Here is a 14,764-nt window from a genome sequence, read left to right on the forward strand (position 1 = left end):
ACATGCATGGGAACAAGACAGGTGAGGCCTGGGAGCTGGGCCTAGTCAGGGAGGCTGGCACAGGGTGGGGCATGTCTCCTCTCCTGGTGGTGGTCCTCACTCTACCCTGGTCAGGACACGGCTCTGATGGCCTCTTTCCTGCCTCTGGCAGCCGGGTGGACAGTGTTAGAATCCTCACCTGTCTTTTCTTGCCCAGCCTCCGCTCTTCTGGCAGGTTCCCCTGTCTGTTTAGATGGAGGCCAGCAGTCCTGGGTTTGCTGGGCTGAGTTCATGCTGGTGGAAGATGGTGGGGTAGACAGGGTGCTGCTCTAAGGCTCCACGGGTACAGGTTCCATGAGGCTGAGGCTGTGGAGGCCTCCCATAAGCAGGAAAGACCCCCCACCTGCTGGTGCTGTGTGAGTCGCAGTCTCTGTTGCTCCCTAGGAGTGGTGCTGGCAGGCGGCGCTTTACTCTGAGCATGCGTGGTGCTGCCCCCGGTTGTCTGCCCTGGACAGTGAGCCTCTGCCCCTGGCCTTGGAGCCCTGGATCTGGCTACCCAGAGGCAGGGGACATGGCTGGAGGGAAGTTGGCACTGGGAGAATAGTCACAGAGTCCAGCCCTCCAGTGCTAGGCCAGGTCATGGGGCCAGTTATGAGCATTTCTCCTTTGCAGAACATGGTCAGGGAAGGGCTGAGGCCGAGAGGGAGTCAGAAAGGCCCTTGTTTCTGACAATTGGCTTCTGGCGCCTTCAGCCAAGCAAGCCAGGCTGGTGCAGAGGGCTCCTCAAAAGGGAGTTTGGTCTAGTGGGGAGGGAGGGGGTTGTGCTTTGGAGGCTTCCAGCCTCTGCCCTGAGCTGTGTGCAGCAGCCCTAGTGACTCCCAGCATCTGCAGGGCCTGCAGTTAACCTTTGTCCTGGTCCCCCTCAGGGTACATCTTTGTGGATTTCAGCAGCAAAGAGGAAGTGAAGAAAGCCCTGAAGTGCGACAGGGCGTACATGGTAAGGGGGCGTTGGCAGAGCCCCTCGGGCTCCTCGTTCCTTCATGGGCTCCTTCATGTACGTCTGTGCTGAGCTCTTCCTCCCACCTGACACTGTGGGCTCTGAAGGTACAGCAGCAAACAGAGGGACTGTGGAGAGGCAGGCAGCACTGGAGCCCATGAGCAGGCACATGACCCTGGGCAGTACGGGCGGTCATGGCAGTGATGAGGGCTGGGGTTGGAGGAGGCAGGCCTCCAGTGGGCCAACTGTTGGGCCTCCTGGAGTGAGGAGCATGCTCTGGCCTCTGGGCAGGGTTGGTGGAGGTGCAGAAAGGGCACCTTCCCCGAGCTGGGACGTGGCCCTCCACCATCTCTGGCATGGACGGCGATTGGACTCAGCCATGGACTCCTGGGGATGCGTTGTGTCAGGGTAGACAGGGTCCCCAGGAGTCCTGCTGGCAGGTCAGTGGAAGGTATCTATCAAGCTCTTGCAGTGTGAGTGGAGGCAGGCCATCCCTGTGGCCTCCTTAGGCATGCAGGGTGGTTTTTGCAACCTGCTCACCAGCAGGTGATTGTTCAGGGTCAGGCTGTCACAAGACCTTTCACAAGGCAGAGCCACCAGCAGTGCCAGAGTGGGCTCAGAATTCAGAGGACATGTCACTTGGCCTATGACAGCAGGCTCCAAGGGCTGAGGCCATACTGGCAGGCTGGGCTAGGTCCCAGGGGCTCAGGCTGCTGCCCCTCTGCAGAGCCTGCTGCCGGGCCCCCGGGCCCATTGCCTTTCCCAGCTGGAGCATCTGGCAGCCTGCAGCCAGGAACTGGGTCCCCAGCCAGGTGTGTCAAGTCCCAGGCTCCTTGGACCCTCTCCTCCTACAGGTGGACTCTACATCAAGGTGTTCAGGGAGAAGGACGTGCCCATAGCCAAGGGGACCCTGCAGAACAGTGTGCAGCCCTGGCAAGGCTGGACGCTTGGGAAAAATGAAGAGGAGGAGGACCTGGCTGACTACGGGAGGCTCTTTCTGTGCAATCTGCCCTACACCAGCACCGAGGAGGACCTGGAGGTGCTCTTCTCCCCCTATGGTAGGTCTCTGCTCCTGACCGTGCATGTAGGCCCTTGCTGCGTCTGGCTCCCACTTGGCTGGGTCGGCCCAGTCTGCCTCCCACTCGCTCTTGACCTCGGGCAGTGGCTCCAGCTGGTCTCCTCATCTGAAAACAGAGCTCTCTGTCCCCACTGCAGATCTAGTGGCATCTTCTGCTTTCTGAACTTGAACTTGGATTCATTTTTTTTTTTTTTAATGGTGCTGGGGAGTGAACCCAGAGTCGCTCTGCCACCAAGCTACATCCCCAGTTTTTTTTTTTTTTTTTAATTTGACACTGTCTTGGTAAGTCCATGAGGCTGGCCTTGATCCTCCTGCCTCAGCCTCCCAAGTTGCTGGGACCACAGGCATAGCCAGCATGCCCTGCAGAAATTGATTCCTTAGCTCTCACCATCCAAATGCAGAGCAGGAGCGATGGAGGCATTTTCCTGAGATTCTTTGTCTTCTGGTGTTAGAATTCAGCAGCCGCCCAGCCTGTCCCACCCACCATGCTCCTGCCTGGGAATGCTTTTCTTTCTTAAGTCTTCCCAAGTAAACCGAGCTTCTGAGAAGAGGCAACAGCCAGGGCCATCTTTGGTTTTGCTGCCGTTGCTTCTTGGGCTGGGAACTTGCAGGCCGGTAGTTCAGCTTGGTCACAGGGGCCATTTGTCAAGGGGAGGAAGGTGGGCTCGCAGTGCAGGTGGTTCTGTGCTCTGGAGATGCTGCCGGCGCTCTTGTCTCCCAGGAGGCTGGCCTGGGTGTGGAGGATCAGTGAGGCTGTGTGAGTGTGGCTCGGGCCAAGGACGGCTCAGAGGTCCCAAGTGGAACCTGCTTGCAGGCCAGGTGATGGGACCTGAAGGTCTGTCCACACTGTCCTGCTCCCCAGGTCCTCACATGGGCTGGTGTCCTGGCCACATGGCATCACTGGGTGGATGGGAGGGCTTGACCTTAGACTGCAGGTATCCATTTGGGATGTGGCCACACCTGGTGTTCAGAGTGGAACCACTGCAGACAGTGTCCTCTGAGAGGGACGGCGTCATGAATACTTAGTGGCACTAACTGCAACAGGCCCTGGGTAGTGACCGCACACTAACTCTTGGACCCTCGAGGCCACTGTCTCTGGGGTGACCGTTGTGCCATTCACAGGCGAGAGGAGGCAGCCTGTGTGGGCAAGGCCACTGCCCAGGACAGGCTGTGCGCAGCAGGCCATGGAGCCAGGTGCAGCCTGGCATGTTCCTCCTTGCTTCTCTTAGTGTGGGGGGCGACAGGACTGGGAAATGACACCCTTGACCTGGAGGTGGACCTCATGGCTGGCAGTCACCGTCCTTCCCTCAGGCTGAGTGGACTTGGCCAGTGCACGGCAGCTGTGCTGTGTTCGTATGGCCAGCACTTAGTGCCCGGCTCTTTCCCCCAAGCTTGGGCCCGGCTCTAACACAGGTGACTTGATGCTCTCCTGTCCTCAGGTCCCCTGTCAGAGCTCCACTATCCCATCAACAGCCTGACCAAGGAACCCCAAGGGCTTTGCCTTCATCACCTTCATGTTCCCTGAGCATGTGGTGAAGGCCTACGTGGCAGTGGATGGGCAGGTGTTCCAGGTGAGGTTGCTCATGGGCCTGCCAGGGTCGCCGAGCCTGGTGATGGAGGAGGGATGGCTCTGTGGAATGCAGGGAGCTCTGCTCTTCAGGGTCACCTTGCGATGTGCCCAGGCCACCTCACCTCCGGTGTAACTTCATTCACAGCGTATGGACCTTGTGGGCTCCAGGCCAGACCTGGCCCACACACGGTCACTCATGTTCTCCCTGTGCAGAGCCTGGGGGCACAGTGTGAGGGGCTGTGGTGTATCACAGAAGGGCACCTTTCCCTTGGCATGTCAGGAAAGGTTGGCCGTGTCAGGGACCCCAGCGCCAACTGGACCGAGAGTAATCGTGTGTCTGCTCTGTCTGCTGTCCCTGTCCTCCTGCAGGTCTGGCCCTGGGTCCAACTCGTTTAGGACAGGAGGCCTCACTAGACAGGAGGCCCCACTGGAGAGCAGGGCTGGAGGGTGGGAGGGCAGCTTGCCCACTTCCTCCCCTGTCCCCGCAGGGCAGGATGCTGCACATGCTGCCTCCACCATCAGGTAGGAAACCAGTGAGGATGCTGACACCCCTGGCTCATCCTACAAGAAAAAGGTGTCCAAGGACAGAGTCAGCAGCTCCAGGTCCTTGCCAGCCCTGCCCAGGCTCCACCGCCCTTTCCCCCTTTCCAGGCCGCATGGTCCTTTTTGCTCTATAGCTTGAGGTTCATCCTCACCTCCGAGCCAACTTCCCCACTGCAGATGGGGAGAGCGGTGCCGAGCTCACTTATGCTCTGAGGTATCAAGTCCTCTATGAGTGGATGGTTGCCACCTGCTGGGCCCTGGCACAGGTCAGCTGCTGGCACTGCCAGAGGTTGGATCTGTCAGCCCCACTGCCTGCGGGTGGGGAGCCCACCCAGGACAGGCAAGCTGGCAGGAGGACTAGGAAGGCGGGGAGGCTTATCACAGGCTATGTGTCTGTGAGAGAGCGCCTGGTGGGTCCCAGCGTGGTCTGTCCTGCTCTGCCCCCACCCGCAGATTCCACAACTGGAACACGCTGTTCATGGGGCCCAACACCAGGGCTGATGCCATCACACAGAAATAAAGTGCCACCAAGAGCCAAGTGTTGGATCACGTGAGTGGCCTGTGACTTGCGAGCTTTGTATCTGCAGACCTTCTTGGCAAATTTGTCCAGGGCTGGACCCCTGCGGAGTTCTTTCTGGGCAAAACCAGGAGCGCATTTCAGCCATGTGGCAAGGGATGTCCCTTGATTCTGCCCATTGGCTGCTTTCTCCACGGTCCTCTGCCCTTCCTCAAGACACTAGAGGCCAACCTGTCTGTGGAGGTGGACAGCAAGCCCATGTGTAACTGAATGGCCTGGTGGCCATGTTTTCAAAAGAAGCAGAAAAATTAATTCTAATAAATGTCATCTTCAGCTAATGCGTCTGAGGGATCGTCACTTCACTGTGCCCAGCATAGTCACAGGGTGTTTCTCCCCCCTCGTTCCCACCCAGGCCACTGAATTCCATGCATAGCTGGACATGGGTTTGAACGAGCCACGCCTCAGGTGCCCAGTGGCTCATGGCTGCCATGCTAGGCAGTTCAGGTTGGCGTGAGTTGGAGGGAGGGATAAGGGACAGTCGCAGTGGCTCTGGTGCTGCAAGTGCCCCGAGCACCCCGAGTACCAGGGCTTCACAGTGCTGGCACAGGGTCCTGCCTTCTAGAGCCTTCTGGTGCCTTCTGGAGCCTCCTAGTGGAGACAGGTGGAGAGAGGAGAGCCCGGGCTTGTAGGGGAGGTGACAGAGCAAGGACTGCTTGGAGTGAGGGGTTGGGGTCAGGTTGAGCCCTGCAGAAGCCCCCAGGGGTTGCAGGAGGAGCTGCAGACATGCCCACTATGGAGAAGGGAAGAGCCCAAGTGAGTGCGGAGATACATGACTGGAGAGGGCAGCAGAGGGAGTCAGGCAGGTGTGGCTGGGTGAGAGCCACTGCTGAACCCACTTCCACTGGGTCTGCTCAGCTTCTGGCTAGAAAGAGCAGATCAGGTCCACCTGATGGCTGTGGGCCTCCTTTCCCCTCTTTCTCAGGTGACCAAGTGCAGTGTGGCTGTCCATGTGCCCCTTGGGGAGACCCAGCTGGTACAAGAGGTGTGGCACTTCCTTCTCCACAACGGGATCAGCCTGGACTTCTTCAGCCAGGTGGGTCCCCACTGCCCTCCCTGTGGACTCTGATGGCCCCTAATGATGGCTGCTGCAGAGCTGGGGACGGGGCTCCAGGGAGGCTGGGGGTATGTCGACAGGCCCTGTGGTGACTGGAACCAAAATCTGAGGGCTCACTGCTCAGCTGCCCCCAAAGGGACAGGCTGCTTCTGGGGCTTCTCCATCTATGCCTGTGGCAGCAGGTGGCCTGAAGTTCCACACTGAGATGCCAGTCTGATCAGTGGAACAGTAGCTGGGGCACCTGGGAGGTCCAGCAGGCTGGTCATTCACTGTCAGGGTCTGCACGATTCAGTGGGAGGGCTGGGGGCTGACTTCTCAGCAGAGCTGCCCAACTGTGGAGCCAGCATATGGCCTGCTGGAGAGGGTGGCACCTCCTGGGTCTGCTTCCCAGACACCTGGCCCCTGGCGCTCCAGACAGTGCTGGTGTCAGACTGAACCCCTGCTGCCATCCCTCACAAGTCCTGTCTGCTCCATAGGCCACAGCCGAGTGAAGCAAGACCATGATACTGGCCAAGAACCTTCTCACAGGCACCCTGGCAGCTGAGTTGCAGGAGACCGTCGGCCACTTCCGGAGCCTGGGCCAAGTGCTGCTGCCCAAGGGTGGTGTCACTGCCATCTTGGTGTTCCTGGAGCCCCTGGATGTGCACAGGGCCTTCCAAAACTTGGCCACTCCAAGGTAGGGCTGCCACAGGGGAGAGGGAGCTGGCATGTGGGAGGGCCCTCAGCCTGAGCTCCGCCCTTCCGCAGTGCACCTGCAGAAAGCACCCTGCTCTGCCCCCTGCCCCATCCCTGCTTTCCCTGGCTTCCTTTCCTGCCTTAGCCTGAGCCTTCACTGTCTGCCTCTCTGCTGTCCTGTACCTGTGATAAGCTGAAAGTCAGTTCCCTACACAGGGCTGTTTAAGAATATCTATAGCCATGACACGTTGGCTTAGACCAACAGAAAGTTACCCGTGGCAGAGCATGCAGGCAGGTGTCCAAGTCCAGGGCGTGGCCAGCGCCTCTGAGGGCTCAGAGAAGGACCTGTCCTTGTCTCTGCCACCATTGGGCTCCTGGTGTCCCTCGGCTCCCTGAACCACTACCATCCCACTCCCGTCTGTGCCCCATCTTTGGGCCTTCTTGGTCCCACATCTCCTCCTGGGTTTACAGCCCACCCAGATAACACAGGACATCCCACCTCGGGATCTTGGTGACAGTGGCATGGGACGTCTACTTAGATTCTGGGGTGGAGGCATAGCCGTCTCTTGGGGAGACACCTTTTAACCCACCACGAGTACTTTGTCCAGCACTTTAATGCTTTGCAAACCACGGTCCCCCAATGATCCTCAGGGCAGACATTGCAGGTGTTGAGGTCATTTCTCCACAGCTGCTGCCCCCCATGGTCATCCCCAGCTCTGGCCCTGCCCACTGTGCTGCCAGGAACTCAGTGTGCTCCAGACACACAAGACAGGTGCCAGAGCCAGCACCACAGACGCCCTTCTTCCTTCCTCCTGCTGCTGTGGGAGGGAATCATCACCAGGTGAAGGGTGGTGAATGGCCTGCCCAGGCAAGGCCATGTCCCTCTTCTGCACATAAGGAAACTGAGGCCCAGTGACCCAAAGTCACCCAGCTGAGAAGTGGTACAGATCCACAGCCTACTCCCGAGCACGAGTTTTCATTTTTCTTTTTTTTTTGTTTACTGGGGATTGAATCCAGGGACATTTAATCAGTTAGCCACATCCCCAGCCCTTTTTTATATTTTATCAGAGACAGGGTCTCGCTGAGCTGTTTAGGGCCTTCCGGAGTTGCTGAGGCTGGCTTTCAACTTGAGATCCTCCTGCCTCAGCCTCCAGAGCTGCTGGGATTACACACATGCCCCACAGCACCTGACTGCTTGTGTGTGTGTGTTTTTTTTTTTTTTTTTCCTGATTGTAATTAACTTGTGAGCCTCGCATTGTGAAATTTGAAACAATTCCCAGAGGTCCCAGGTTGACAAGTCTCCTTCCACCCTGCCCTGCAGCTCACAGCGTCTTCTACTGTAGCAGCCATTAGCAACATCTGTGTCTCCTTAGTTAAGAAACCACCACTGCACGTGTGTGTGGAACAAGAGCGCTTCTCTGGGTGACCACACTGACTTCCTGCTGGAGCCTCCCCTTGCTACCAGTTCTTCAGCTTGTCACACTCCCCCTTTCATCCTCTGACTAGAGAAAATGCAGGGGGCACCTTGACTCCACCCCGGTCCAAGGCAGCAGAGGCCTGGGCTCTCCTTTGCAAGCTGAGGTGCAGCCCAGGGGCTGGAGTGTTTTCTCTTGGGGCTCCAGGCCGCATTTCTCTTTCTGGCTCCTCTGCCCTGGGGAGCACCCATCTCCTCTGACCCTCAGACTCTTCATCTGTATGTGGGACTGAGTCTTTCTCCAGCCACGTCCCAAGATGGAGTCCCACAAGGTTGGCACCTTTGCCTCTGCAGTTCCACCACGTCCCACTGTATCTCAAGTGGGCTCCAGTTGGCATCTTCTCTGGCACAGCCCCACAGAGGAAAGAGCGCCAAGAGGCACCAACGATATCTGCAGAAAAGAATGTGGTGGATCCAGAAATGGGTAAGAATGGTCTATGTGGGAGGAGAGCAGGGCAGCACGGAAGTGTTCATCAGGCCACTGGTTTAACACTTTGTTCATTTGCACACCAACGGACTTCAGTATCTTAATTGTATAGGTGTGTAAAACATTCCTGAAAAATAGAGCATCAGACCCAGGCACAGTGGCACACACCTGCAGTCCCAGGGGCTTGGGAGGCTGAGGCAGGAGGATCGTGAGTTCAAAGCCAGCCTCAGCAACATAGTGAGGCACTAAGCAACTCAGTGAGACCCTGTTTCTAAAATATAAAATAGGGCTGGGGGTGTGACTCCGTGGTTAGGCACCCCTGGTTCAATCCCTGGTACCAAATAGAGCATTGTGAGCACAGTGTAAGGTAGCAGCTGCGGGTAAGGAAAGAAGACCTAGATTTCTTAATACTCAGAATAGTGGGGAAGGACCCTGCTCTGTAGGTGGGGAGAGCTGTTGGCAGGGAGGAGAGCCCTGTTTGCATGTGGCACAGTGCCCCCTGGTGTCCAGAAACTGCACAGGCAGGAAAGGGAAGAGCAGTGGTGGGCCACCCTGGCCTGGGCGGTCCCAGCCCCCTGGCTGACCCACACAGTGGGTTTGTGAGCAGGGTAAGCGTTCCTTGTCAGGACTGTTGTGCAGATTGCAGGACCTGGCACGTCCCTGGACCTCACCCCTCTCAGAATGCCCGAGAACTGATACCTGCCCCATACCTACAGCTGCCCCAGGAGACGGGCAGCTCCCAGGGACCCACAACCACACCTTGTAGTCAGACACCTTCAGGAGCCTCCTGTGGACTGGGTTGTTTGACCCAGGTGTTAAGATTCTACCCCTCGGCCCACCACACACAGGGTTACCAATTGCTCAGTTTACTAAAATGAGAATTTTCCTCTTAAATACAGATAAGCCCCTTGTCTACCATCTCCATTGTCCTCATATATTTACAAAAAAAAGTGTTTTATGGCAAAAAAAAAAAAAAAAAAGCAGAGGGCTGTGGAGCCTCTGATTGCCCCTGTAAGATTTGAATCCGTGGCCTTGCCGGGTTGGGGCCTTCCTGCATGCCTACGGCTCACGTAAGTGTGCCTGTGAGTCGTCAGGACTGGCCATCTGTAAGGGCATTTGGGACTCGCTGGCCTGGAAGCCACACCCATCCCTTTACTCTCTGCCTGTTCCTTCGCTCTGCGGATGGAGCGCACCCCATCTGCTAGGTGGATGGTGAAAGGCGTGAACCTTCCCAGTCTGTCCTTGGAGCCACCCAGGTCGGCTTTGTGGTGGGGTCCTTTCCACCCTCCTTGTACTCCTGGACAACTTCCCTTGTGGGGTCCTCCTGGGTCCCTAAGCAGCCATCACCCTGCAGCTGCCAGCCACCGTGGCTTTCTGTCTTTCAATTCTGCTGCTGCACATGAACCCGGGTGATGATTTCTGACCCAATTGAACCCTCCTCTCAAGCACACACACTGGCGGGGTCAGGAGGCTTGCAGACAGCTCTGGTCTGGCTTCTTCCTCCCTGCTTTGGGCTCAGTCAGGGGAAAGGCGCATGGGACACCATGCCTCCTGGTGCGTCCATCTCCCATCTGGCTGGGCTGATTTCATTTGAACTTGATGGTACCCTCTCAAGCAGGCACCTCGTCTACCTCACTGTCCATGCAACCTGCGGAGTGCCAGGCCCTGGGAGTGCAGAGAGGGTGTTTCCCCAAGGCAGAGAGGGGTCCACTCCCTGCCTGCTGGCACCAAGCTCTCCATGTCCTCACACTGAGGTGCTGCTTCTGGGGAGCAGGACATGCATGCCGGTGATGGTGGCCAGGGTCCCTGTCCCATGCCCTCTTGGGCTGGGCAAGCTGCCTCCCTTCAGGCCATTTCTGGCCCTGAACAGTGAGGGTGGCACCCACGCACCCCCGAGGATGGGGGGAGATGCCATGCTGACCACTGTTAGCCCCACACAGCCCGAGTGCACGTCTGTTACTCTGTCGCTGCTGTCCAGGGTGACCACAATGGACATGGCCCAGATTTCCCAGGAGTACCTGGGCTGCTCACAGCCATGTCTGAGGAGGGCCTGGGGTGCAGGTCTGCTCTGGGGCATGAGCAGTGTCTTCTCAGCACCAGTGTCTGGACCCTGTTAAAATGCTCTTTGGTCCCCAGGCTCAGGTTAGTGTTGAGGGTCCTGACAGGCCTGCAGCTTGGAGGGACTGGTGTCTGCCCACTGGCTGACAAGAGGCCTCAGAGCTGGGATCTGTCCAGCCCTGCTGGGTTCACCGCAGCCTGTGGTAGCTGATCTCCTTTTCTGACCACGTTGCCTGCACAGCCCCCAGTCTCTGGTCCCGAGCTGTGCCCTCTCCCCTGCAGAACCCCACCCACCCTCTGCACATTGTTCCAGATGCTTCCTCAGGATGATAAGAGGTGGGGGGACCAGCAGACCCAGGCCCACAAACAAGATCCTCACCTCCAGATAAGGAACTCTGGAGTGGGGGGTGTCCTGGAAAGCAGTTTGCATACGTCTGCCGGCAGCCACAGCACGGAGCCTAGAGGAGTGGCACGGCGATTATAACAAAGCTATGTGGCGCTGTGTGACTGGATTTGATTGTGGGGCTGTGGTGGAAGCCCCTTCTTGCCTCCTGCCTGCAGCCCAGTGGCTCCTGCTCCTGCTCCCATAGCCGGCCCCTCCGCTGCTTCCTCCTGCCGGGGCCTGGCGATTCTGTTGGTGAACATCTGCTTGAGTTTTGCAGTCACTTAGTTTTTCTTTCCCATCGTCCTTTGTCTCCCCATTGAGGCCAGCAGCAAAGTACTTCTTAAAAAGAACTTTGGCTGGTGGCCTCAGCCCTGGGCCACATCTGGACGCCCCTGGATCTGAATGCGGGTTGCAGTTGGGTTTGTCGTGGTGGCTCGGGGGTGCTGGTAGGTGCTGGAGTGACTGGGTCAGGCTGGGTCCTGTCCTCAGGGCCAGCAGGGACACAGTCCCCTGAACACAGATGTCTGGCCTGGAACCTGCAGGAGAAGGGCTGGGCTTCCCCAAAGCCACCTTCTTTCAGAGGGGATAATGGGCTCCCCTGGGTGCCAGCCCGGCCAGCTGGACATGCAGGGTCCAGGGGCAGTGTTGGTGGTGCGGTGTTACTTCTGGGGTGTCGTATAGGCCCAGGGGCTGTTGCAGAGCCTCGATGTTCATCTCCCAGTCATCCTGCAGGCAGCTCTGGCCATGGTCCCCACTCACATATGGAAAAGAGTAAGCCGCGGGGTTAGTGGCCTCTGGAGGTCACACACTTGGAGGGCGTGGGGGTGTGCCCCACAGTTGTGAGCCCTGAGGCCTGAGACCTTGCCCGTCTGCACTGCTCCTTTGAGCACTCAGCTTGTTGGCCATCTGCAGATGTTTCTGGAGTGTCCTCTCTGGACAAGTGCTGGGGGTGCAGTTGTGATGCATTAGGCTGTGTCCTGTCCTCAGTGAACTCCCCTTTAGTTGGGGACCCAGATGCAACCAGTAAGGAAGGTGGTTTCAGAACAGGCTAGGAGTTCTAGAAAGAGGACACCAGGGTATGGTGGCCTTTTTTACTAGTGTGGCCAGGAAGAGCTGTCTGAGGGCAGGATATTTGGACTGACACTGGGCAAGCAGAAACCAGGCCTGGGAAGACAGGAGGGGAGCTGGTTGGGCCAGGAGGTAGCAAGTGCAACGGGGTCAGCATGGCACTGGCAGGCTTGAGCATCAGTGAAGAGGCCAGTGAGGTCAGCAATGAGGTCAAAGGAGCTGGCAAACTGGGAGCAGGCACTAAGAGGCCACTGGAAGGCCAGCCACTCTGTTGTCCAATGACAGGTGATAGTAAAAAGGCTTCTGGATGAGTAGTGGATCTTGTTTTCTTAACAGCTCAACACAGTGCAGGAGAGAGAGAGAGAGAGTGTGTGTGTGTGTGTGTGTCTGTGTGGTTTTACTCCAGGCTGCAGGAGGGATGCGGAGGCAGGGTGGCCCCGTCACTGGCCCAGGCTGTGTGTGTGGTACACAGCAGAGCCTGGTGGTACAGGCCCACAGCCTTGTGTTCCCACATGCATGTCCCATGGCTCTGCCCCTCCTGACTGCTGTCTCCAGGCCCCTCCTCTCCAGGCCCCGTGGTCAGCAGATCTCTAAAGACTGCCATGCCCTCTTCTTGTAGCATTACAGGATCCGGGCACTCCAGGGGCAGGGATGTCATCGTGGGCCTGAAGGGTTAGGGTGTGGACGTCTCTGGAACTAGCCAACCTGTGCTGTTGGGGAAAGGCCGGGCACAGGGGAACACGGCTTTCATCTCCAGCCAGCTGCTTTTCCCAGTGCCCCTCCCTGGGCGGGGCTGAGAGCGGCTGACCTGCTCAGGGAGGGATCTTTCCTGAGCACAGTTACTGAGGTGCCCACTGACCCAGCCTGCTCAGCTCAGCTCGGCTCTCACTAAACCCAAACGCCACACCCCAGGTGGTGCCTGTGACCATCTGACCAGGCTCCTGGGCCGGGGTCGGGTGGGGTCGACTCCACCTTGCTGAGGGCCCTGGGCTCTCCAAGGTGTCCCTGGGAGACCCCTGGGACAGTGCAGGAAAGGTGATCAGTCTTTGCCAGAGGTCTCTGAGCAAGAGAGAGGTGTCTGCTTGCTGCCTGGCACAAAAGCCATTGAGTTAGGTTGCCAAGATTGAAAAACTGGATTTTCCAGTGTAAAGTTGGGTTTTATGCTTCTTTTCAAAACTCTGAACTTCTGGCCATACCGAGTTGGCCTCCCCAGGGGGCAGAAGCTGGTGATTGCTGAGGAGAGGCTACCCCCTGCACTGGCCATGAACCTTCTGGGGCACCATTGTCTCCATGCCTCTCTCCTCTGTAAGTTTCTGTCAGTCTTCTGGGAACCTGTCTTGCCTTCCTGAAACTACTTGGCGTTTAACGTTGGGATTCCTAAGGTCAGCTGTTTGTATGTGTGATGTGATTGATCTCTGTGGTTGTGGATGAGGCCAGGTAGCCAAGGCACCCAGCTGAGTCCTGGCAAATGACAGGAGATTTACTGCCAATTCTTTTCTTGGCCTTTAACCTCTGAGATGCAGGATGACCAGGAGTCCCAGAGGGTCTTCCTACTGACAGTCTTGACTTTCACTTTGATTGAAGTTCTCCTCCAGGACCTGGAGTCTGATCTGCTGTGTCCTTAGTAGGCTGTTTTCTCGTCTCTCCTTTGAAAGTGGGTTTCTGTGTATCAATGGCCACACCTGCAGTCCCTTGCTGGGTCTGTTGGTTGTTTCTTGGGCGGGGGAAGCCTGCATGCAGATTTCTTCCTTGTGGTCTGGGACCCAGGAAGCTGGAGGACTGGAGGTGTCCTCTGGGCCCTGGGAGGGATCCAGCTCGGTCACTACCTGTTTCTGTGAGGCTTGAAAGGCTTGTTCAGTGGCTAAGCAGTTGACAACTAATCAGAACTGGAAAGCTTCAAGCCAAAAGCAAGAGGCAGGGAACAGGGCCCTAGAGTTTGGTGTGACAGAGCAGGGAAGGTCTGAGCACCCAGAAGCCCCCTTAGGCCCTGCACAGGTGGGAGCTGTTGGAGGGAAGCATGCTAGGGAGAAGCCCATGGGCTCCTCTTGGGCTGTGGGAACTCGGGAGCTTCTGCAAGCCTGGGGGGCAGAGATGGAATCTGGGGCAGGGTGGCCACCTGCTGAGCACCAAGGTGGGATAGGGTGTGAGGAATCCCCACCCTGGGGCTGTAGGATAGCTGTTGAACCTTTCCTGGGAAAGGGGCTTGTCCCCAGGCCCAGCTCTCAGGACTTGGTGAAACTGGGGAGGTTGAGCCAAAATGAGTGCATTTCCCTAAAGTAGGGTTTCTCCAATGGTCCTCAGGCTGAGGCATCCACCACCCTCACCGGGACAGACACCCACACTGGGCCCTGGCCAACCACCCATGGCCCTGCCCCTTCTGTCCAATGTACCCATGGGCACTGCCACTAACTGGCAAGGCCATGTTTTCCCTCCCTCTCCTGGGAACCTGTTCCTTCAGAGGGGGTGAGGTGCAGGGGCAGTGGTGACAGGTACTGGTGCAGCTGCCCAGGTCTGCTGCTATGGAAGTGGCCATGGCCCCTTCCCTCTGTTCTTACAACTGCATGCACATGTGTACTTTCCCTGCCTGAGCAGACTGATGGAACCACACACCACCCTCCTCATCTTCACTTTCTGCTCCCAGGGTCCATCAGCGCCCTTCAGCGTTCCTCAGCACATTGTTTAAGTGGCGACCTACCATCCCAGGCTCCGGCGGCCTTGCTGGTCTATCTGTGACTCTGCGGTGAGTTTTCCCAGTTTCCACTATTAGGAAATACTATGACTTCCTTGTGTATAGACAGAATCACTTTTGACATACATGCATGTGCAAGGGGTATTTGAAATCCATATTCAAGGGGTTTTAGAATGCTCTGTTTTCCCAT

General features: G+C 57.4%; 1 pseudogene across 1 annotated transcript; it reads left to right on the plus strand.

Annotated features, from left to right (window-relative positions):
• The first annotated feature begins 2 nt into the window (after nt 1-2).
• LOC306652226 (putative RNA-binding protein 19) lies at nt 3-14,559 on the plus strand (annotated as a pseudogene). The gene is made up of 11 exons: nt 3-21; nt 906-976; nt 1,704-1,788; nt 1,831-2,034; nt 3,494-3,625; nt 4,113-4,227; nt 4,621-4,717; nt 5,667-5,777; nt 6,275-6,474; nt 8,242-8,371; nt 14,478-14,559. The product of its transcript is annotated as a putative RNA-binding protein 19 (transcript).
• The last annotated feature ends 205 nt before the right edge of the window (nt 14,560-14,764 follow it).

This window comes from Sciurus vulgaris (assembly GCF_902686455.1).
Source record: "Sciurus vulgaris genome assembly, contig: HiC_scaffold_150_arrow_ctg1, whole genome shotgun sequence".
Taxonomy (NCBI): Eukaryota; Metazoa; Chordata; class Mammalia; order Rodentia; family Sciuridae; genus Sciurus; species Sciurus vulgaris.